Source organism: Pezoporus occidentalis, unplaced genomic scaffold (assembly GCF_034315485.1).
Source record: "Pezoporus occidentalis ecotype Australia unplaced genomic scaffold, CSIRO_AGI_Poc_V1 ctg93, whole genome shotgun sequence".
Lineage (NCBI taxonomy): Eukaryota > Metazoa > Chordata > Aves > Psittaciformes > Psittacidae > Pezoporus > Pezoporus occidentalis.
The window spans coordinates 7,848,574-7,870,941 of NW_026916294.1; the positions used below are offsets into that span (position 1 = coordinate 7,848,574).

The 22,368-nt window shown below is 41.1% G+C and overlaps 1 protein-coding gene and 1 long non-coding RNA gene across 2 annotated transcripts in view; one reads left to right on the forward strand and one right to left on the reverse strand.

Annotated features, from left to right (window-relative positions):
• Window positions 1-6,164: 6,164 nt before the first annotated feature.
• The window catches only part of LOC134157223 (uncharacterized), a 182,903-nt gene continuing 166,699 nt past the window's right edge, over window positions 6,165-22,368 (reverse strand). Inside the window, exon 3 of the long non-coding RNA XR_009962233.1 lies at window positions 6,165-6,257. This is a non-coding gene — a long non-coding RNA (uncharacterized LOC134157223). The remainder of the gene's footprint in view (window positions 6,258-22,368) is intronic.
• The window catches only part of DZANK1 (double zinc ribbon and ankyrin repeat domains 1), a 498,878-nt gene continuing 488,288 nt past the window's right edge, over window positions 11,779-22,368 (forward strand). Inside the window, 1 exon segment of the mRNA XM_062605957.1 lies at window positions 11,779-12,085. The gene's annotated coding sequence lies outside the window, so the exon portion shown is untranslated.

Consider the following 22,368-nt stretch of genomic DNA (forward strand, 5'->3'; position numbering starts at 1 on the left):
CTTAATTCTCCTACAGAAGAGGGAAATTAAAAGACTATGGCAGGTTTCTTGATGGGGTCCCAAGAACGGCTGGCATTTTCTTGGGTTTTACAAGCATTCAGCCAAAGCCGAAGGTGTACTAAAACGTCACAATCCAAAGAGACAATACCTGAAAAGCAAAGATTACAACACCCATCTTCAAGAGCGGAGTAATTCAGTACTTTATCTGGAGTATCTGCAACAGAGCAGAAGCAGAACTGAGATTCCCGTCTCCATTAACCACAAAGCCATCCTTCCTCATAAAACTGTTAACTCCATTATTTATCTTCTTTTTTCTTTTCTGCGCCGTCCCCTCAATTATATAAATAGAAGCTAAGTGTATTAATTTACACTTTAATTAACCATTTAAAGGAACCTGTAAAGAAATTGCTCTACAAGGCAAATAACTGTAATTGTCCTACAAAAGAGAGAGCATTCACTCTATCTAACAGAGCTTTTCTGTTCTGGCCCCATATATTTCCTGAACTGATGTCCTATTTCCTCTCAGTCCACAAGATTTCCCACAGGGGTATAAGATGGCTAATGAACATAACATGTAGAGCCAGATTCTGTTCTGAGGGTCAGGGGCATGTGAAAGGGATTCAGGACTCCTTATCACTGTATCTGTAATTCAGTTCAGTCCCTACAGAGTCCCATCCAAAGCCTGTGGAAATCGGTACGTGCCTTTCAACTGACCTCAATTTTTATATCAGGCCAAGGTCTAAGGGAATAAAAAAAGGCAGAGTAATGCTCAACTAAAATCTACTCGCAGAGTCCCTTATTGGTTAATGGAAGTAAACAGCCAGTGCTTGATTAATGAAATTATTCATCATGTACGGGGCATTAAAATCCAGGATCGCTGACATCTTGGCACAGATCTGAATTAGCCCAGACTCTCCAATGAAATGCCCATCTTCTTCAAACGCGGGGAGACTATGGACAGCTCTTCCTCCAGCCTGAAAACTGCTTCACACACACCCATAAACACACAGGCTTCCTGCATGGGAATAGTGCCTTGGAGTCTGGTACACTTGAGAGCCGATTCCCTCTGAGGAATAGCGTGTGTGTGCGTGCATGAGAGGTTTACATGTTATTAATGCTATTCACAGTCATAAAATATTTACTGCACTTCAGAGGCGCCGAGAGGGTCAGAGGCTTGCATTCAGTTTACAAGATTTCATAATTATGACTGGGGTGGTTTTCTGGAATAATTTGCCTTTAACTTTCTGTTTGTTGAGGAAAAGGAAGTAATTTCATTTCCCATAGCAGCTGTGTTCAAATTAATTGCAACCCTCTTTTGCCTCTTCTAGCCCTTCTCCTCACCTGCACACACACGTGCACACGCACGCTTGCTCACTCTCTAGCTGGCCGTGTACTTTGCTCGGTGCAGACTGGAAGCGTAAGGTTGGAATTATTTGGGCAGAGAACAAGTTCCCTTTTTTGCGTTAAACCACATGTGGGGCTTATTGTTAATGATGCTTTGTCAGTGAGGTCCTACATGCAATCAGGAGCCACACCACTTATTGTAATAAATCACACAGCAAGAAGTTTACCTTTGCTTAAAGGGAGCAACATTCACTCCATACCAATTAAGTTAGGTATATTGGGCAGTATATCATGCCTTTGCTGGTATAAATGAGAAAAGCATCATTAATTCTACAATATTCATAGCTATAATGGATATTACAGTATAAATAATTAAGGGAGGGAAGTAGGTTTGCTTTCCTTATTAAAATAACTGGAATCGTGCTAATTTACACTAAGTAGTTCTTGACTTAGTCTTTCCATAAAAAGAGAAAAATATCTTTGTAAGGGTTAACAGTTTAGTATACTGCAAGCTAAACGTGATGATTTCTCATGTCAAAATGTACATGTTAAGCAGACACAAAAGCAAGGACTGTTTCATTAATTTGATGATGAGGGCACAAGCAACTCCATTTGATGGCATTCTTCTGACCTATTCCCAACTAATGCTGGAAACAGCTTTCACAAGACCTTAAGCACAGGAAATTTCACCTCTGTGACTCTGAAGTTTGGCAAAAGTAAAATGAGGAGATTTATAATCTCTGCCATGTAATCTTAATGATAACACCTCTCACTCCACTAAGACAGAAAGAAAATATTTAGATGGTTTATATTGAAGAGATGAAGAAAAATAAGGTAACCTTCCACACACAATTTGCCAGTTTTAAAGGAGAACATTTCCTTCTTCTGTCTTATACGTGCCCTGCTGAATTATCCTTCAGAAATTCCCTCTCACCAAATATTCCTTCCAATAACATACTGGAAATTAAAATCACATGAAGGTTGGCAGAACAAATTATCTTTTCTTCGTTACTTTATCCATCTTACTAGCTCCATTTTGAAAGCTAATTACTAGAGAAGATTATTATTCAATACGCAGACATTCAATTTAAACAGCAAATTATTTTCTTCTTCCACTAAATATTTTCCTGTAATATAATGTTTGCACTGGTTTGTGATCACTTCAAATAATCAAGATGAAAATATCTTACTAGCTGAAGCAACCCAGGAAACATGGTTTGGGAAATTAAGGCTGGTGATAAAGTAACATAGTCAGGCAGTGTCCAACAGGATGAGCCAATCTGAATTCTTTGGAAAGGAAAATAATAAGTAAATGCAGTTCATCACTGTTCTTTATGAGCATTCGTTGCTCCCTGTATAAACTGCCTTCTGAATAGTACCAAGGCATTATTCTGGAAGCAAGATGATAATTTCTTTGTGATTACTCAGTGATTTGATGATTACTCTTTTAATGTCTTTCCAGGTGACACCTGGAAAAGCCCTATTTATCTATTTATAGATAGCCCAATTTCATCCATTCATCTATCCGTCTATTCTGATAGCTAAGATTTACAGGTATAGATGCACCCACCTCATCTGTGAAACAGTCCAGAGTTCTGAGAATATTGCATTTCTTGGATTGCTACAATTCTTTGATTATTTCTGTAGCAAAATAAGATTTTCCTTTGCTTTTAAAAATCTAACTGAATACGATTCTTTCTTATTTGTAACTGTCCTTTAGTATGATGAAGAAGGACAGAAAGCACTAGGATAGCACTATAAAGTGAAAAGTAAGATAAGGTATTGCAAATGCCATTGTGCAAATTCTCTCAGGAAAAAAATTCATTACTTCAATTTAGCTAAAGAAGGGTTAAGAAAATGGAGAACAACTTTGTGAAATTTGGAGAGAATTTTACATTTCTAGTAATGTCAAAAACATTCACTTACCAGAAATCAGTAGGGATACAAATATACAGAATAGTATGTAATAAAGCTGCGGCACTCACTACTTTCATAACTGTAGAACTCTAAAGACTTCTCTATAAGAGAGCTCCTTCTCTGCTGTGTACATTGCACAAACATGGTGCCATCTACCTTAATCCTGAGTAGGAAAATGGGACTTTCTGCATATATTTGTTTGGTGAAGATATTCCAGCTGTTAAGTTCCACCATTATAAGATCAAGAGTTAAAATGTATTTAGCACATTTTATTCTTCTTTTCAGCTCTTATGACTTCCTATATACTACACTAAACTACACTTTGAATTAAGGAACTGATTATCAGTAAGAGATAATGATGGACTTTGGATATAGTATACAATTATCCTATTTCTATGTATGCAGATATGAAGATACAGATCTGAATATATTCTTATTTATCTGTAATTGCATGGAAGTTCCAAAACAACCACTGGGAGTTCTTCTGTATGTCAATTCAAACCTGTTATACAGTCACTAAAAACTAGGAGTAAGCCACTTTGTGCTATTTCCTCACTGTATCCAGAATACATTTGATGACTCCACCACTAGGGTGAAGCCTGTTTCTCCTTACCATTTCCTCCCTTTTAGTTTCCATCTCTCCAAGTTAAACGCTGTGTGGATAAGCTATTTATACATTTACACAGAGTGATGTACTGCTGACCATAAACTCTTTTTCTAACTGCTATTTATTTTTTTATTTTCTAAAAGATTTGTTCCCTTAAACCAAAAGCAGTTGTGCTCCTTCCTGGGTCATTTTCAAGCTATCCTGTATTTGATTTATTTATCTTTGAGGTCATCCTCCTAGTTGAATTTTTCCCCTATGTTTTCAAAGTTCACACTGTGCGACTCAAACGTAAATCAATACCTAAACCCTATGGAATTAAGTGCTTCTGCAAATGTAACCTTTTGTAACAGTATCTGTGTGCACTCTGAAGTGGTCTCAGTAAATATAAAATAAACTTTGTAAAATTTACAGCCAGATCCTTCTCACTTCCCTTTAGTCACTAACCATGGGTTTCTGTGCACAGTCCAGCTCATCTTGAGTCACAGATGTTACAGATGGGACGCCGCTAATTGAGGTTCTGCAGCTCCAGGTAGCAGAAAACAACCATGCTGTTCTGCAAGAACTCGCAGGATCCTTCTTGCGTAAGTGTAGGAAGCATCTCACATTATGAGGCAGCTTCCCACAATGCAGAGGCTTCTTTCAGCTACTGCACACATCCCAGACATATCCCTGCCAGCTGCTTTTAGAGATACATACCCCACTATTCAAATTGTATTGACTTTCCTTTTGGCTGATCAATGTCTATCACCCCATACTTTGAAAAATAATAAGCAGTTGGAGCTGCTTTGCCCATAGTGTTTCAACTTCTGAGTCGTGCTTTCTTGGGTAGAAACAGGCAAAATCATCTCTTAATTGACATATATAAAGACCTTACTCCCTGTGAGTTTCCACTCTACTCATAATGATCCTTACTGAAATGCTGCTAGAATCATAGAATCAACCAGGTTGGAAAAGCCCTTCAAGATCATCATGTCCAACCGCTCCCCAGCACTGCCAAGGCCACCACTAACCCATGCCACTGAGGGCCTCGTCTACATGGTTTGTGAATACTTCCAGCGATAATGACTCCACCACTTCCCTGAGCAGCCTATTCCAAAGACATCCAGCAAGGAGCTAATACTGAGTAAATTATTTACTGAGAGTCACTCGTTATTCTTGTGCATTGAAAAAAAAAGAAAGAAAAAAGTGATTGCAAAAAGCAGCATGTGAAAGCGAGGTCATCACCCTTCCCCATCAGCCTGCTCGAGGGAGGCATTTCAGAGCAGCCCATGTTTCGTTTTAGCATGCTGAGTGTCAGACACTACAGCAGCGTTTCCAGAAGGGTGAGACACTTTCATTCAAGGAACATGAGCCCACACAAGTGCCTCTGCCAGCGCTTCGCCATCTCCCTGAGCTGCTCCTAGAATCATGGCATAGTTCATATTGGAAGAGACCTTCAAAAGCTCATCTAGTCCAAACCCCCTGAAATGAGCAGGGATGCCTTCAACTGGATCAGGTTGCTGAGAACCATGTCCAGCCTGGCCTTGGATGTCTCCAGGGATGATGCATCCACCACCTCTCTGGACAACTTATGCCAGTGTTTTACCACCCTCAGTGTAAAGAACCTTTTCCTCACATCCAGCCTGAATATCCCCTCTTTTAGTGTAATAAAACCCCTCGTCATATTACAACAGGCCTCGCTAAAGTCTCTTCCCCATCTTTCTCATAAGCCTCTTTTAAGAACTGAAATAAGGTCCAAAATAAGGTCTCCCTGGAGCCTTTTCTTCTCCAGGCTGAACAATCTAAACTCACTCAGCCTTTGGGCTGAACAACCCAAACTCACTCAGCCTTTCCTCACATTCCCTTTCCTCCAGCCCTCTGCCTGCACAGGGATGAGGTCTAATGAAAATAAGAATATGTACCCAGTGTTCAACCCTAGAAGCCAAGTCACCTTGGCTGAGCTTCAGATGAGTGACACTCCTCCTTGTCTAGCCTGAAAGATGAGCAAAACATTTATATGGTCTTCTCTCTGGTGACCAGCAACAGGACATGTGGAAATGGAATGAAGCTCTGTTTGGGGAAGTTTAGATGGAACATTGGGAAGAGGTTCTCCACTGAGAGTTTGGCCACCAGAACAGGCTCCCGAAAGTAACGGTCTCAGCAACAAGCCTGTCGAAGCTCAAGGAGCATCTGAGCCACACTTTTAGTCATATGGTTTACTTTTAGGTAGCCCTGTGAGGAGCAGGGATATGGACTCAATGATCCACATGGGTCCCTTCCAACTTGAGATATTCTGCAATTCTCTAAGACCTGTGACTCACCTTGTCACCTTAGGGACACCTCTTGGCAAAAGGCAGCAGCCATGGCCTAAGCATGGTCACTTGCCCAGCAGCACACCTGAGACACAGCCCTAACAAGGGAGAAAGTGGAAACCTGAGTCACTGCTGCCCTAAGAGAGCAAATTTTTTTCTCCCGACACCTCTGCAGTCCTGCAGCTCCTGGGTTCGGCAGGAAACAAGGCAAGGCACTCTCTCATTATCACTTCCTCCAGCAAAATAGCGAGAAGGAACAAACTATTTCCTTCACCCAGGTGGTTCTTTGCCATCACTTAGTGGGGAGTAAGTGGAGAGGAGGAGAAGAAGGAGAGGACAGGTAAACATAATTTTCCTTCCTGCCTCACAAAGTGCTCACCCATACCATCCCTGGCAAATAAACCGTTACGCAGAGGAAACAAAATGAAACAAAACCTTGCCTTTTAAGTATTTTACGTTTTAGATTTGCTGCTTGCTCTTCCAAAAGAGCATCAGGCTGCTCTTGAGCAGCCGTGTTCCTCTGGGACGCAAAGAGAATTCAAGCCTTCCTCAGACCAATACTCACAGCTACCTTTAACCCACCGAGGCAACTGTTGTTTTCAAATGTACAAATGAGTTTAATAAGGGTCCCAGCAAGACTCTGAAATCATGGTTGACTTGTCACACCTGCAGCCCCCCAGGCTACATTTTGTTATTGATCTGTTTTTTGCTTCCGCTGAGTGAACACTGTCAATCCACCCATGTCAGAATCCAGCCTGCAGCATGCAGCGGACGCTGTTATTACTATTTAAGTGATAAATGAGACATGCATTTCATTCAGCATGTTTGTGAAGCAGAAATTACTCTGGTTTTTTAAAGCACTGATACATAAGGAAGTCAGAAAGTCCTTTTTTTTCTGTTTTCTTGCTGCAAGTTGTAATCAGTTTTACTGAGCTCCAGGTAGAAATGCCCACATGAAACCAAATGTTGCTATTAAACTTTGGTACTTTGGTTGAACCTCTTTGGAATAAATATTACAGGATTTAAAAAAAGGTAAAGGAGGAAAGTATGGGCTCCCTGCAAGACCCACTGAAGTCTGTGAGAATCTTATTATGGACTATGCATGAGGAAAGGCTGAGAGAGCTGAGCTTGTTCAGCCTTAAGAAAAGAAGGCCCAGGGGAGACCTTATCACCATGTTCCTGTACATAAAGGGTGGCTACAAAGAAGACAGAGACACCCTTTTTACAAGGAGTCACATGGAAAACAACAGGGATGATGGGTACAAGTTATGCCTGGGGAGAACCTGACTGGATGCAAGAGGAAAATTTTTCACAATGAGAACAATCAACTACTGCAATAACCTTTTCAGTCAAGCGGTGATTCCCCAACGTCGGACACAAAAGATTTGGCTGGATAGGATGCTGGGACATCTTGTCTAGGTCGTGCTTTGCCTAGAAAGGTTGAACCACATGATCCCTGAGGCCATTTCCAACCTGGGATTTTGTGATCCTATTACTTCAGTGGCCTTTTTTAATAAAGGAAAAACAGAAATATTCAGCCCAGTCTCGGAGTTCACATGTTGCTCACCAGTTCCTTCCATCACACGGAGGAGCACTGCAGTTTATACCCTGTGCATGGAGAGCCATGAGGCTTGTTCCCACCTGTGGATATTGGCTGATTCTACCCCTCCTGGGAAAAAGAGATATTTCAGGGTTGGAAAGAGCTGGCATGCTGCCTGCAAGTCTCATCCTTAACTTCTCTCCCAGGCCTCTGTGGTGAACACCTCAACCACCCAGGCCCTGACCCAGTGAGTCCCTGACTGTCATGCACAGGCATGCAAGGGGCTTATACCCCTGGGAAAATATTTACATGCCTAAAACTAATTGCCCAGATAAGGATTACAAGTCTTACTGAAGTCACCTCATTAGGAAGGAGGTGGAGGGGTTTTAGTCTATTAATATCATTGTTTCTCCAGTGGCCCAGCAGAGCTTGCACCTTAGTGCAGGTTTCTGATCTATTAAAACTTTTACAAGGCATTGAGTTGCTTGCTGTCTTAAGGAAGATGATGGCTAAGATGTGAAACAAAGCCTGCTTACATGTGAGGAAGGTTCTGTCTCAAGATGATAGTAGGAGCACATTTATATTCAACCCCCACTTTGCTGCTTTAAATCATTCTGAAAAACATGGGAGTGGATCCCGAGCAACAAATCACCTCAGTAGCTTTTGCACTTTCCAAAGGGGAATCAAGATGAAAGAAAAGATTATGTTTCTTCCTGCTCATCACATTCCTCCTTATTCACTGTACACTGGTTGCCCACTGGAAAAAGAGTAATTTCCCAGGTTAGTAATGGAAAGAGGCTGTTTTCATTTACATCAGCTGCACCTCTTCAGTTTAACCCTGTACCAGCCATATACAACAAGCTGATTTCACTGCTGCAGTACACCTGAGCAGCCTGGGCTTTTGCTGAGAAAAGGAGGGCTGCTAAGACCTCTTGAGACTAAGGAGCAGGTGAGACTCTTGAGTTGCTCTGCATATTGTTGGCCTGTAACAAGGTATCTTACAGATATGAATATTTTAAGGAAATAGCATGTTGGAGCTAGAGGCATCGACAAGTTCCCAAGCACTTACTGAGTTCATTCTGACAGACAATCTAAAGGACAAAATTAACAGGATGCCTTTTTTTAACCTCCCAAACATCATGTTCTTTGTTTAAGGAAATAATAAAAGAAAAAAAAAACAACAACCCACCAAACCAAACAAAACAACATGAAAATTCATCTTTGATGAGAGAAATGCTCGCCCTGGTTTATTGCAACTGATGAGAAGCCCTGACATGAGTAAGTGGTGAATCAGACTTCAATTTTGTAGATGCTACAAATTACCAGTACAAGGTCTCTGCTTGGTTTGCTGTGGTCCTTCACAAAACTGGGGCTGTTAGCCTGAGGTTCCAAACACCACGTAGGAGAATCGAGTAACCTTCTCCCTACACAAAGATCCATCTAGAGAATGTGAGAGGTGACCCCATAATCTTCCCCAAATTGCTAAGAGCATATGATCATAAAATTAAAATCTAGAGGATGTAACAATTTAGGTCTAATTTATTTCCCACAGTGCTCCAAGTTACGGTTCTCATAAAGAATTTTCCAAGTGTTAATGAATGAGGAGGCACCCATACGTTTTCAGTATGGCAATGCCAAATCACTGCTGCCGGATACACTTCATGAAAAGATAAGGACATTTTTTCTCAGAAGCCAAGGGAAGAATGTTTGAGTAATACTTTCCTTCCCCTTTTTCAGTTAGCCCCTTCTTCCACTGCTTAATAGCAAAAATTAAATGCCAACCTAACAGACTTCAAACTTCCCAAACTATTTTTTGCTGAGATAGTAGTATCTTTTTAGCATGCCATCCAGTGTCATATTCAGACTGTAAAAAACCAGTTTTTCCCTTACTGAAGACACACTGAAGCAAGGTGACATTAACCCCTTGTGTCAAGCAGGGATATCTCTTGCAACATGACAGAAGCTGGTGTTTCTGACCTGCACTACATTTGGTGTGCTGGAGGGAATGGGCTCAGAGCTGAGAGCAGGAGAAAAGGAAGCTGTGATCTGACCGTTCTGCCACACCCCAGGAAGAGCTGATTTATTATCATAGAATCACAGTCTGACTGGGTTGGAAGGGACCTTAAAGCTCACCCAGTTCCAACCCCTGCCACAGGCAGGGACACCTTCCACCAGACCAGGCTGCTCCAAGCCTCGTCCAGCCTGGCCTTGAACACTGCCAGGGATGGGGCAGCCACAGCTTCTCTGGGCACCCTGTGGCAGGGCCTCAGCACACCCCTTGTCCTGCTGGTCACGCTGCTGGGGATGCAGCCCAGGACATGGTTGGCTTCTGGGCTCAAGCACGCACTGAAGCCAAGTTGTGGGGAGCTTCTCATCACCCAACACTCCCAAGTTCTGCTCCTCAGGGTTGGGTACTAGCCAGGATCATTAGGGTTAAATATGCTCGATCCCAGATTTAGATGCAATGCCAGCTGCAACAGCTGGAAAATTTATTCCATAGCAGTTCACTCCTAAATCATGACTGACTAGTGTTTCCCTCTCTTTTTACGCTGAAAGCACATAACACACTCAGTTTCGCTATCTCCCATGTAATCTTTCTGTTCCTGGTAAAACATGATAAACAGTTTCCTACCTAACCTTGAGTTGATGAGTCCTTTAAAGCTTATAATATATCATTCTTCCTGGGACTGAAAACGTGTACTCCCCTGCTTAGACAATCTAAAACCAAACTAAATCGACTACTTAAACTTGATTTACTTCAATTATTGACAAGGATGTTTCACGGTACAATGCCATCTTAATAGATAAACCCCAGACCCATGAAGAATCAGTATTAAACACAGTTAACATGCAATATGGTCTGTATTTATCTTACTGAATAGAAAACCAGATTTAACATGGTGCTGTTAGGAATCTTTTTCTGCTCAAGCAATCCTAGCCTAATTTTTTATATGTAAGATAAAAAAAGTCCTGTTTCAAATGGCAAGAGAATGGAGAACGGCTACACTGCAACTGCTCTCCAGCAACCTTTTATGGGGAGGAACAAGCTGATGGGGAAACTGCCTCGAGATGTTTTGAGAAGTGAAGGATTTTGTCAGAGGGAGGTGGAACAAAGTGGCTCTCTGCTTGGAGAAACTGTCTTGAGACAAACAATTATGCGAGAGGTAAAATCTATCAGATCTAAGAAAGAAAATGACCACATCAGTTTAAGAATGATGACTATTAGGGAAGGACTGGAGTAGGTTGGAGTAAAGGGGGAAGGAAGCCTGGATCTGGACTTGCAAGGTTTGTTTCTCACGCACCCCTCAAATATTTGAGCCACCGAACCACTAAAATGTGCTTCTGTCTTAACATGTCCCAGACACACAGAAGCAAAGCAGCATTGTGCGCTGCAGTAAGGAGTACATCTTTCAGACGAGTCACAGCTCGGCATTTCCCACAGCTTATTTTAAAACTCTATTTGTCAACTGAGATCTAGCAAGCCTTCTATCTAGAGCAAAATAATGAGATTTATTTTTAACTTATGCTGGTCACCAGCTATATCCAGAACTACAGACAAAGGATTATACCCTAAGGTGCATTAACGCGGATGGCACACACTGTTTGGATTAGACAGCACAACAGGAAGAATTTACTGAGACATCATGCCCAGATTATATCATTTCCTAAGACATAACAAGGAGGGCATTAGCCTTTTCCTACAGATGCAAAAGCAAAACAATTTTTGGGGGTTTGTTTTGGTATTGTTTTTTGTTGTTGGATTTTTAATTTTTTTTTTTTTTTTTTAAAGTAGGGTAAGTCCCTGAAAGATGACAAGCTGCAGGTACCCTATGATAAAGCTGGATGAGAAACTGAACATGAGTCACCGGTGTGTGCTTCCAGCCCAGAAAGCGCCAACTGTATCCTGGGCTGCATCAAAAGGAGCGTGACCAGTAGGTCAAAGGAGGTGATCCTGCCCCTCTGCTCTGCTCTTGTGAGACCTCACCTGGAGTACTATGTGCAGTTCTGGTGTCCTCGACATAAAAAGGACATGGAACTGTTGGAACAAGTCCAGAGAAGGGCCACAAGGATGATCAGGGAACTGGAGCAGCTCCCGTATGAAGATAGGCTGAGGAAGTTGGGGCTGTTCAGCCTGGAAAAGAGAAGGCTGCGTGGAGACCTCATAGCAGCCTTCCAGTATCTGAAGGGGGCCTATAAGGATGCTGGGGAGGGACTCTTTATTAAGGACTGTAGTGATAGGACAAGGGGTAACGGGTTAAAACTTAAACAGGGGAAGTTTAGATTGGATATAAGGAGGAAATTTTTTACTGTGAGTGTGGTGAGGCACTGGAATGGGTTGCCCAGGGAAGTTGTGAATGCTCCATCCCTGGCAGTGTTCAAGACCAGGTTCAACAGAGCCTTGTGTGACATGGTTTAGTGTGAGGTGTCCCTGCCCATGGCAGGGGGGTTGGAACTTGATGATCTTAAGGTCCTTTCCAACCCTAACTATTCTGTGATTCTATTCTATGAAGCAAGAGACATATACAATGAGCCTGGAGAAAACTGCCTTTTGTCTGCCAAGTGCATGGCTAGACCAGGAAGAAAACCTCTGAAAGAAGCTCCTGTAAGAATGAGTCCAGAGGAGGACACGGAGGTGCTCTGAGGGATGAAGCTATGTCTCCACTGCTCTGGAGACAGGCTGAGAGAGCTGGGTTTGTTCAGCCTGGAGAGACCTTAAAGCAGCTTCCAGTGCCTAAAGGGGCCAACAAGAAAGCTGGAGAGGGGCTTTTGACAAGGGCCTGTAGGGACAAGACAAGGGGGAATGGCTTTAACCTAACAGAGGGGAGATTGAGATGAGACATTAGGAAGAAATTCTTCCCTGTGAGGGTGCTGAGGCCCTGGCACAGGGTGCCCAGAGAAGCTTTGGCTGCCCCATCCCTGGCAGTGTTCAAGGCCAGGTTGGATGGGGCTTGGAGCAACCTGCTCTAGTCGAAGGTGTCCCTGCCCATGGCAGGGAGTTGGAACTGGATGTGCTTTAATGTCCCTTCCAACCCAAACCAGTCTGGGATTCTACGAGAATGTCAGCTCCAGACAGAGGGACAGCAACAGCTTCTTCTCAGTGAGGGGCCCACCAAGCCCAGGTCCAAGCAATGTTTAATCCTGTTTTTACTCTTAAACAGATGTCACCTCACTTGTGGAACTGCCTTGTGGGTAGGTTGAGTGGGCAAGAAAACAAGCAGAACACATAAAATTATCCATGTTTTCCTTAAATTCCTCTGAATTGCTTCATTCTGATAACTGCATAGCAGCCGGCAAAGCTGTAACCCAGTAAACTACCCACCAGGGTAAAAGGTATTTGAGTACAATTGCCATCAGCAGAAGAGCTCCTTTCCCTCTCAGTAGAAAATAACTACATCTGAGGGGGTTTTACCTGTACTTATCATAGACGCAGGGTGCATCTTTTCTGCATGGCAAGCTCAGTTATCAGTATCTTAGACACGTATCTATGGGGTATCAAGTACTAACTTGGTCCTAAAGTAATTAAAAAAATCTACTATTTAATTTTATGATTCCATTTTAAATGATATTATCTTTTAATTATGTATCCAGCCAGACACTAAGTCTGTCACCTTAATTAAAGCATCTTCTTCCAGGCATGGAGACCCTCTGCTGGTCCTCAACTGCCGGGTTTTGCCTGGTAGCTTCCACATCTTTGCTCAAACACAGCATTTCCCCTTCATTTACTCTTCTTGATTTAGAGTGACCAAATTGCTTTTAATCTCCCTGTGGGTATGATCCTGTGAATTGCTTTATGACCACATAAGGATGAAAAAGAAGATGGTCTTCTCTGGTTTACAGCTGACGGAACGGCAGCAAGAAATCTTTACCTCTCCAGTGCACGGTATAAAAAAAGCACAGGAGGATTTGCAGCCCATTCCATGCTGCTTAATGTTTTCTGTCTCTCCACTGCTTTGGAAGGATGGAAAGAAAAGCAGCAAGCTCTGAAATAGCAGATGGGCTCTAGAACAGGCTGAGGCTTCTTTTGTCTGCTTGGTCTATTGCCTTTAGAGGAAGTAGAGGACTGGTGTCTGTTAATGTCTCTAAAGAGATGAACATTGGGGAGGAAATAGCACGTATCTTCAACAAATGTATTACTCAGATCACCCACTTCTAGTGTTCATATGGATATTGTAATAACACTACTTACGTGATATCTAGAAATGGCACTTTCTCTCTTCACTCTATCTTCAATGCTATTTGCAAAGTATTCTTATAATTTAGGCAACCTCAGCTAACACAGTTATGTCCTTTTGTTGTTAAAAATACCATCAGACCATGTGTCATTTATATAACAGGATACACAGAACTTCCAAGTCCTAGAGACTCACCACACAGGCTCTCCATGCAGCTTCTCCATTGAACTCACAAATACAGCCTCTAATATTCACGGATCAGAAGGATCCAGGTTATTTTACTATGATAATGCTTGTCACAAAGAGCCTAAACCGAGAGTCTCTCTGCTATGAACACTTATACAGAAAAGCTCTATGGATTTCAGTAGGTATTTTCCATATGTCTTACACTTTCTTATTTTTTTAGCCAGTTTCACTGAGTCCAGAAAAGTGCAAGTAAGTAAATTATAAAGTGGCACATTTCTGCTGCACTTCACTCCCGAGGCACAACCTCATTACTCAGAGAAAGCCTTAGTGCCTTCCGTCCAGATGGCGTTTGCTGGCCTGACACGAGCGTGGACACGTTCCACACAGATCATGGGATCAGAGAATAGTTTGTCTTGGAAGGCACCTTCAAAGGTCATCTAGTTCAACCCCCTGCCATGAGCAGGGACATCTTCAACTAGATTAGGCTGCCCAGAACCACACCCAGCCTGGCCTTGAATGTCCCAGGCTTTTGAAGACAGAGTGGGTGGAAGAGTCAGAACAAGCACTGGCTGGTTTTGGCAGGAAGGTGCAGCTGAAGTGACTGCTCCACACCCAAGTTCCATCAGCTTTATAAAAATACTCCATTAGAGATCAACAGGTTTTCAAAAGGAACAGAAAAAGGAGATTACAACGAAGAATATGTATAAAGTACATACAACGGCTCACAGAATAAAAAGTAGTGGATCCTCACTAAGAGGAGAAGTAACTCATTTCTGATCAGGAGCTGACTACACTCCAAGCTATCAACTCAACACATATTGAAACAACAATTTGGCTAATTTGTCTATAAACATGTACTACCTGAAACAGGTCTATATTAAATAATGTAGTTCTCTCCATGCACAACACCAGCTTTCTTTTAACCTCTGTCCCCAGTGGGTGTAGTGTCTTGCAATGCTTAAAAGAAAAAAAAACCTGTTAAGAAAGAGCAGGACTGAAAAAGTGTACCAATTTCTTTACTGGTTTAGGTTTACCTGAGTTTTTATGTATTATTCCTGCTCCCTAAAAGAAGCAGAAAGCACAAAAGGCAGTTCAGTAATTTATAAAATGATAAAATAATACTAAAAATTTTAGCCTTAGAAAAGGCATACATTTTTAGGAGTGCAGAATCAGGCCCAGTGTGTAAATGTGTATCAACAGAAGATTACATTTATTATCATGATGATCATCAAAACCCAGGAGAGGAAACTGCCCATATAAAGACAGCATCATGCTGAACAATCAACATAGTTCAGCCCACAAATGTATTGATTGCATTGATTCCATTTTTGTTTTAATTTGCACTAAAATTCAGTTGAGAAGCCATTACAGCCATAAGGGATAGTAGAACAGCCTATTAATACCAATCAAAAATACAAACTATAACCAATTCTAATAGCTGAGCTCTATTTTGACATTTGAACACATGGGTATGATGTATCAATGAAAAACCTAACACTGCAGAAAACTCATAAATTAATGTCTGTTATTCTCTTCCCTGACTTTTTCTAAGCTGGTTACCTAAAATACACCAAAATGACTGGAAACGTAGAGAAGTCGTTCTGATTTGATGTTTAAAATAACCCTTCTTTCTATTGGCCTGTACATCTACAATAACTTAGTTTAGTGGGAAGCAAACTCACCACACAATACAGAAAACTCTTTTGCAGTGGTTACAGCACTGGATTTTGAGTCAAGCCTCATTTTAATCCATGATAAAATTGTCCCCTTCTTCACTAGGAAGCACATCTAGACAAAGCTATTCCACAAGTTTCACTATTTCATCAAAAAATAAGAGTATGACTTGAAAGAAATTTAACTGATTGTGTATTTGCTTGCAATTCATGAAACAGTTTGAAAAACAGGAGAGGTCTTTTACAAAAGCTTAAATGGATTTTCATCCTTAAGGAGTCGCAATGGTGTATAGTTATATGTGAAAAGAATATTTCAACATATCCTAAAACAAGTCTGAAGTCTATCCAGCTTTAAAATATATAAAACTGGACTTTAATAAACAGGACAAAAAATAATATTCACTCTGAATGTGTTTAAATATAGAACCAACTAGGTTGTAAAAGACCATTAAGATCATCAAGTCCAACTGTTCCCACCAAAAAGCTTATTACTAGCCCTCCCAGATGATTTGTTTGGGTTTACAGCTGAGCTTCAGCATCCGCTTCCTTTGGACTTTCAAATACTTTGGGGTGATATTCTTAAGAACACGAATTTTTGCCTTTTGGATTTACTCCTTAGCTAAAAAAACAAAACAAACCAAACCAAAATGTACACAAAAACCCCCACCAAAAATACCCAACTTCTTAAGCAAGAGAACAACTTTCTTTCCTCTTAAATAATGCATTATATGAATGCAAAAATCTGGACAAAAGTAATATTAAAAATAGGTATCCCTGATGTCTAGAACCTGAACATTAAGAGAAGAAAATTTTGATCACAAATGCTGATTTTACATTATTTCTTTCAAGGTGGACTACTTCAGACAGAATTGCTTTTGTTTTCATCTTGATCTCTTAACAGCACAGTCTAGCCTAACATATCCACCCACAAAGCCTTCTGCACGAGGAAAACTTTTAGTGCCTTTTTTTCTTTACCCTTTTTCCTCCTACAAACAAGAGTTCACACTGTGCAAAAATCCATTGAGGCAATTCTGTGTTTGCTGGGAATACCAAAAAGTTTGTGCTTTATTAAGTAAAGGATTCAGATGATGAAAACCAATCTATTTGTGTGTACGCAAAAGTTACTTTTGACTCTGCCACCTATTTCTCTGTTTTCAAAATGAGGATAAGATTACTGACCTTCCATATACAAAGGAATTTCACCAGGTAGTAGTAGCATCAGCGCTGGGCCCCTCCCCTCAAGCCCTTCTCATGCTTTAAAACTCAGTTTGACTATCACAGCTGGCTCACGCACGCACTTGTACAGGCTACAACAGGTACCTGCCAAATATCTGTTCCAAGCTGTAGAAAACCAAAAAACCCCTGTTCATTTTATCAGAAGAGAGGGATAAATATGGGTTTTTTAGTTGCTAAGCTTTTGCTCCATAAAAGGTCAAAAACCAAAGTGTTTTGACTCCACACACACACACGCGCACATATCTTGCCATAAGCAAATCATTAAACAAAGATGGAAATTCCTTTCTTCCAAAATTTTCTGCAAACTGACTTGTAGAATGATATGCTATTTTTTTGCAAACATGTGTCATTTCCCTTCATTTTATATATGCATATATATTTAATTTATTTAGAATCTGCATAAAAAAACTACCCATTTCTGCCAAGGCTTTGGAGCTTTTATACACAAAGCATCTAAGATAACGCACCTTCATCAGCACACAAAAACTCCCCAGGGTATGTAAGCCACTGACTCCCGCCACTGGGAGTAGCAAATACCATTCCCGCAGTGACTTTCCCTATTCTGTAGCTCACAAAAGGAGCTGGGTCTTTCATTGTGCTCTGCTTGGAGAGCTAAAAAATTACTGAAAAAAAACAGTTCAAAGCATAAAAACATGTTTTGAAATTCATGACAGGAAACTCCATGAGAGTTTTTATACCCCGTATTATTCTTCTACCACTGGTAATCCAGGCTCAGCACCTCAGCTGACAAAAGAGCCAAGAAAAGAGAAAGCAAGTGCCGCAAGTATTAACTGAAAACCAGCATTTTACACTACACCTGACCATCAGAATGTTATCAAAGAACCAAGCAGAATATTGTTCCAGCCAAGACACATATATTAGACACATATCTAATATATTTATTATATGTAATTAATAGATATAATTTTAGATTTTAGAAAGCAGGAAGCTCTTGCCTTAGCAAGAAAATATGAAGAATTAGCATAGGAGGGGAGGGAAAAACTTTAAGCTGCCTTCAAAAATCTCAGCTTTCACTGGAGAAATAAAACTTGTTCAGACTTGGGAAACCCTTTTCTAAAGAAGCCAAACTGTTAACTGTGATGCAGAAGTGCTCGAGTCTCCAAAGACCTTGAAATGTTTATCTTCACAACAGCCTGCCCCACGCATCTTTGAAAACCTAAACTGTTTATGCAAGGCATGAATGAAAGGGAAAAGATGAATTGTATCAGAGCACCGGCCTCAAGAAAGGTTAGACGAAAATGATATAGAGGGTTAGGCGAGCAGGGAGAGACGATGTTATCAACGTGAAGTGAGGCTGCATGGGAAGTCACAAAATAAGCTGTATTTTCAGTTAGGAGTTTTGAGGAATGTTCTCTAGAAAAAGCTGAGCTCTGTGTGTACACATACATGTGGGACACAATGTGTGCCTCCTGATGATGCCAAGGACACTCCAGAGGCCCCTGCTCCATCCTTCTGTGACCCTCAGAGACTTTGAGCCCCTATACAGTCAGGTCTGTTTTCTACCTTGTTATTTTCCTTTTATCACACCTGGAGTCACTCAAAAGGGTGCAGTGTCTACAATAATGTGCTGAAGCTTTTCAAGTCCATCTGATGAAACACTATTAATAATTGATAATAATATAATAAATCATTTACGTCTCTGCAGAAGGATTTATCACATTGTCTTGCCTGAATCTCTTCTCTTTCCAGGTCTTATTCGTCATATACAAATACCACTGGCAGAACTCAATTGGAGAGCGTGTTTCTGCCAGTCAGACCTCAGGAGCTGTGAGTGCTGCCTGATGACAGGATCATTTGTGTCAGGTAAATTCAGCACAAAACTTCTTGAGGAGTCATTTTGTGGAGTTAAAAACCTGAGCAAAGATTAACAGAAAATACATGTGAAGAGAACAGCCTTCTATGGAAGGGGTAGCATATACAGAAGGTATAACTGAGCATCAGTAGCAGTTAGGAATTTATGACCTTTTGAAAACACTGCCGTTAGGTTCAAAGAAGATCTCATGACTTCCTAGCAAGAACTCTGGATTGGCCCCATTCTTTTCAATGCATTTGATGGGAAAGTGCTTTACTGCTGAAGAACTTTTCAACCATTATTAGAATAAAAGAATCTAGACCACCTCTTCAAAAACACTATATTCATTGTAGAACACCCCTTCTTGTGAGACACAAAGACTGGTCTACAGAAGTCCTGAGCAACTACAGGTCTTACCTATATTCGCATGGGATTGTGGCTCTGCTTCTGACAGCAAGACGCTCAAGGATTTCATTTTAGGTTTTCTATTAAACAGAGGCCATAGAAAATGGTGTTCATGATCAAGAAAAGCTTTTTTCTTTCCACCCTCTTAATATTTTTAATCTGTCCTCAGTAACTGCCATGATGGTGACCACTTTGACCTTGACCCACACTTTCATCTTGCGAGCACAATGCAGATCCCCATGAAGTCAACAGCAGCTGTTTCACTGGCAACAGCACTGGAGCCAATTACTGCCCTGTCAAAGGGGACAGAAACCTCCCTTGGATGTTCAGCTGAACCAGGAAGACTTGAAATTCTCTCACCAGTCCTCGGCTGAATGGAATTCAGCAATGTAAGACCTCAGTTCAAACCGCTGTTTTACTTTAGGCTGTTAGCCAGAGGTCGGTTGTTATTATCAGTATTCTGTAAGACCACACTTTTTAAGAGAATACTTGTAACTTCAACTCCACTTCTGTAAGCTCATATTCTTCCATCTCAGTTTGTCTCTGAGGCCTATTTTTCTTATTGTAGGAAAAAGCAATAGTTGTGTCCGTTTTGCCAGGCCACAGTGGCAATTTCCCTCCAGTTAGCATCTAGTAAATTGGGTATTCCTGTTGTCCCTATACAAGGGACAGAAAAATGTACAGCAAAAGTCCACTGGAATCCCCAAACTCCGTATGTGAAGGCTGAAGGTCTTTCTTTGGGATGGTCCGAACTAACACTTGAGGACATTTTTCTTCACTTTGTTCTTGCAATAGGTGACCTTGTCTGACTCCTTGGTGACACATCTGTTCTCTGTGAGCCTTCTTTCATTTACCACCACCCTCACGGGAACTTTACCAGCTCCATAAAAAGAGCTGAACACTGGAAGACACCTCTGGCAGGTAAGAGGAATGGAAAATTTCAACAAATCTCCAGGAGGTGCAATAACACTGAAAGCTCAGCATATTGTCATCTCGCCTCTCATTCCTAGGTCAGTAATAGAATCCATTTCTATATATAAACCACCAGAACCCGGAGAGCTTGAATATTGCTGCAGGTGTTGGATGTCCCTTTTTTTCCTGAAAGCCTTCTTATGCCGATTTTAACAATCAGGGTTGTTCTCAGTACTGCTCATAAGGTATGGCTTCTTTTTGTGCACAAGATGAGAATTCAATTACTGTGAGACCTATTCAAAGAACAGAACTTGAAAGCTTCAGCATAAATTCAAGTGGTGTTCAAGATGGATAATATACTTCAGTCACTAACATCTGCATATCCAAAATACTGAACTATACAACAGAGCAATCAAGCTCTTCTGCATGAGCTCAGCAGGGCTGCTCTCCAGTCTGCTGGCTAAAAGGTCAGATGTTAAACTGATTTTGCAATACTACAAGAAACCTCAGAAATGAGCAGAAGAAAACCAGCTTTATGCAGACTATAGCAAGGGTTAGAACAGTACAACATCTGACAAGAGCTGGTGGCAACAGCATTAGCGTAATAAAATACAGTAAAACACTTTTGCTGGCTTTTACACTATTTATAAGTAAAACCATATTCAGTCCAGCATTTCAGTTTATAGGACATACAAAAGTATGCCTGCATTTTATCTAGTCCCTTAACTTGAAAGCATAAATGGAAAGTGCTGACCGTAACAGATTTTTACTACACATTTATTTAAATGAACTGAGAAATAGGAGAAAAATACCATTTTTGGCTGATGCACAGTTTGCTTCCCCCAAGCCTCTAATGTAAAACTAAAAAAGCTGAAGCACTTAAACACCTTAAGAGTATATATTGAAATCCCTGAAGTACTCTGGCCCTTCTGCACCGCTGAGGAGGTTAACACTGAATTGCCTTTTGATTTTAAGCCAATTAAACTAACCATACATGAAGAATGAAGTCTTAACAAAATAACACAGTCCATTTTAAAGAGCTATAAAAACATAACACCATCCCTGAAGCAGATTTAGCTACATCCTTGTGCATATGTCATAACAGCAGCTGAAAATCACTTGGTTCCATCCTGTGAACACATCATACAAAACTAAAGGTGATTTAGTACCATCTCAAGAGTAGCAAAGCAACTTCCACAGAAGTCAGATATGTGTCCACAGGTGCCACAGTATGTTTTACTCTAGGTTTACAACTTAAGCGTTACCTCTTCATCCACACATCTATAACCTCATTCAAGCTACCCATGATTATGTAGTTTGTCCTTCATCAGATCTAAGGCACCCCTTACTGGTCACAGAAAGCTTCTGAATACTATTCATACAGACACTAAAGCCTTCCCTGGGACCGCTAGATTCACTGCCTGTTTTGTTTGCATATGCACAAACGGTAATTCATGGTCAAGTTTTCAATCCCAAGCACTCCAGAAAGGTTATATGGGAAGGGTAAGTAAGCACATGTGGCTGTAGGACCCAGTTTTACCAAGAAGTAAGCCTACAGAGCCATCCTGAACCAATTCAATACCACAGAAGCCAGCTGAGGGTTCTAGGTACTTGAAAAGATTAGCCGTGATTTTAAGGCTGTCACATTTTGAATTCATTTTTTTATGAATACTGACATCTCTCTGACCTCCACCACCACAGCAAATCCTGGATTAAATAGGGAAACAGCAAAGGTGCATGAATACAGGGCACCCAGAGAAGAAGCCTAGTCATTATGTCACACTGGACATAGTCTTTCGTTTAGTAAGTACGATACATGATGAAGGAAATATACCCAGCTTGATCAGAGGACAGGATTCAGATAAAGGATACCATGTTAATGCTGAAAGCAACACCTTTAGTGTATTTTTTTTCCCAGAACAGTATTGTTTCGAAGCAGAAACAGGACTGATTAGAGTAACAGACTGTTGTACCAAAGGTCTTTCATTTCTGTCAGCGATACCTTACCTTTGTTATGGTTCAAGAGGAAATAAGTGGGTGGTTTTGATATCACAGAACAGTTAGGGTTGGAAAGGACCTTAAGATCATCAAGTTCCAACCCCCCTGCCATGGGCAGGAACACCTCACACTAAACCATCTCACCCAAGGCTCTGTCCAACCTGGCCTTGAACACCGCCAGGGATGGAGCATTCACAACCTCCCTAGGCAACCCATTCCAGTGCCTCACCACCCTTACAGTAAAGAACTTCCTCCTTATATCCAATCTAAACT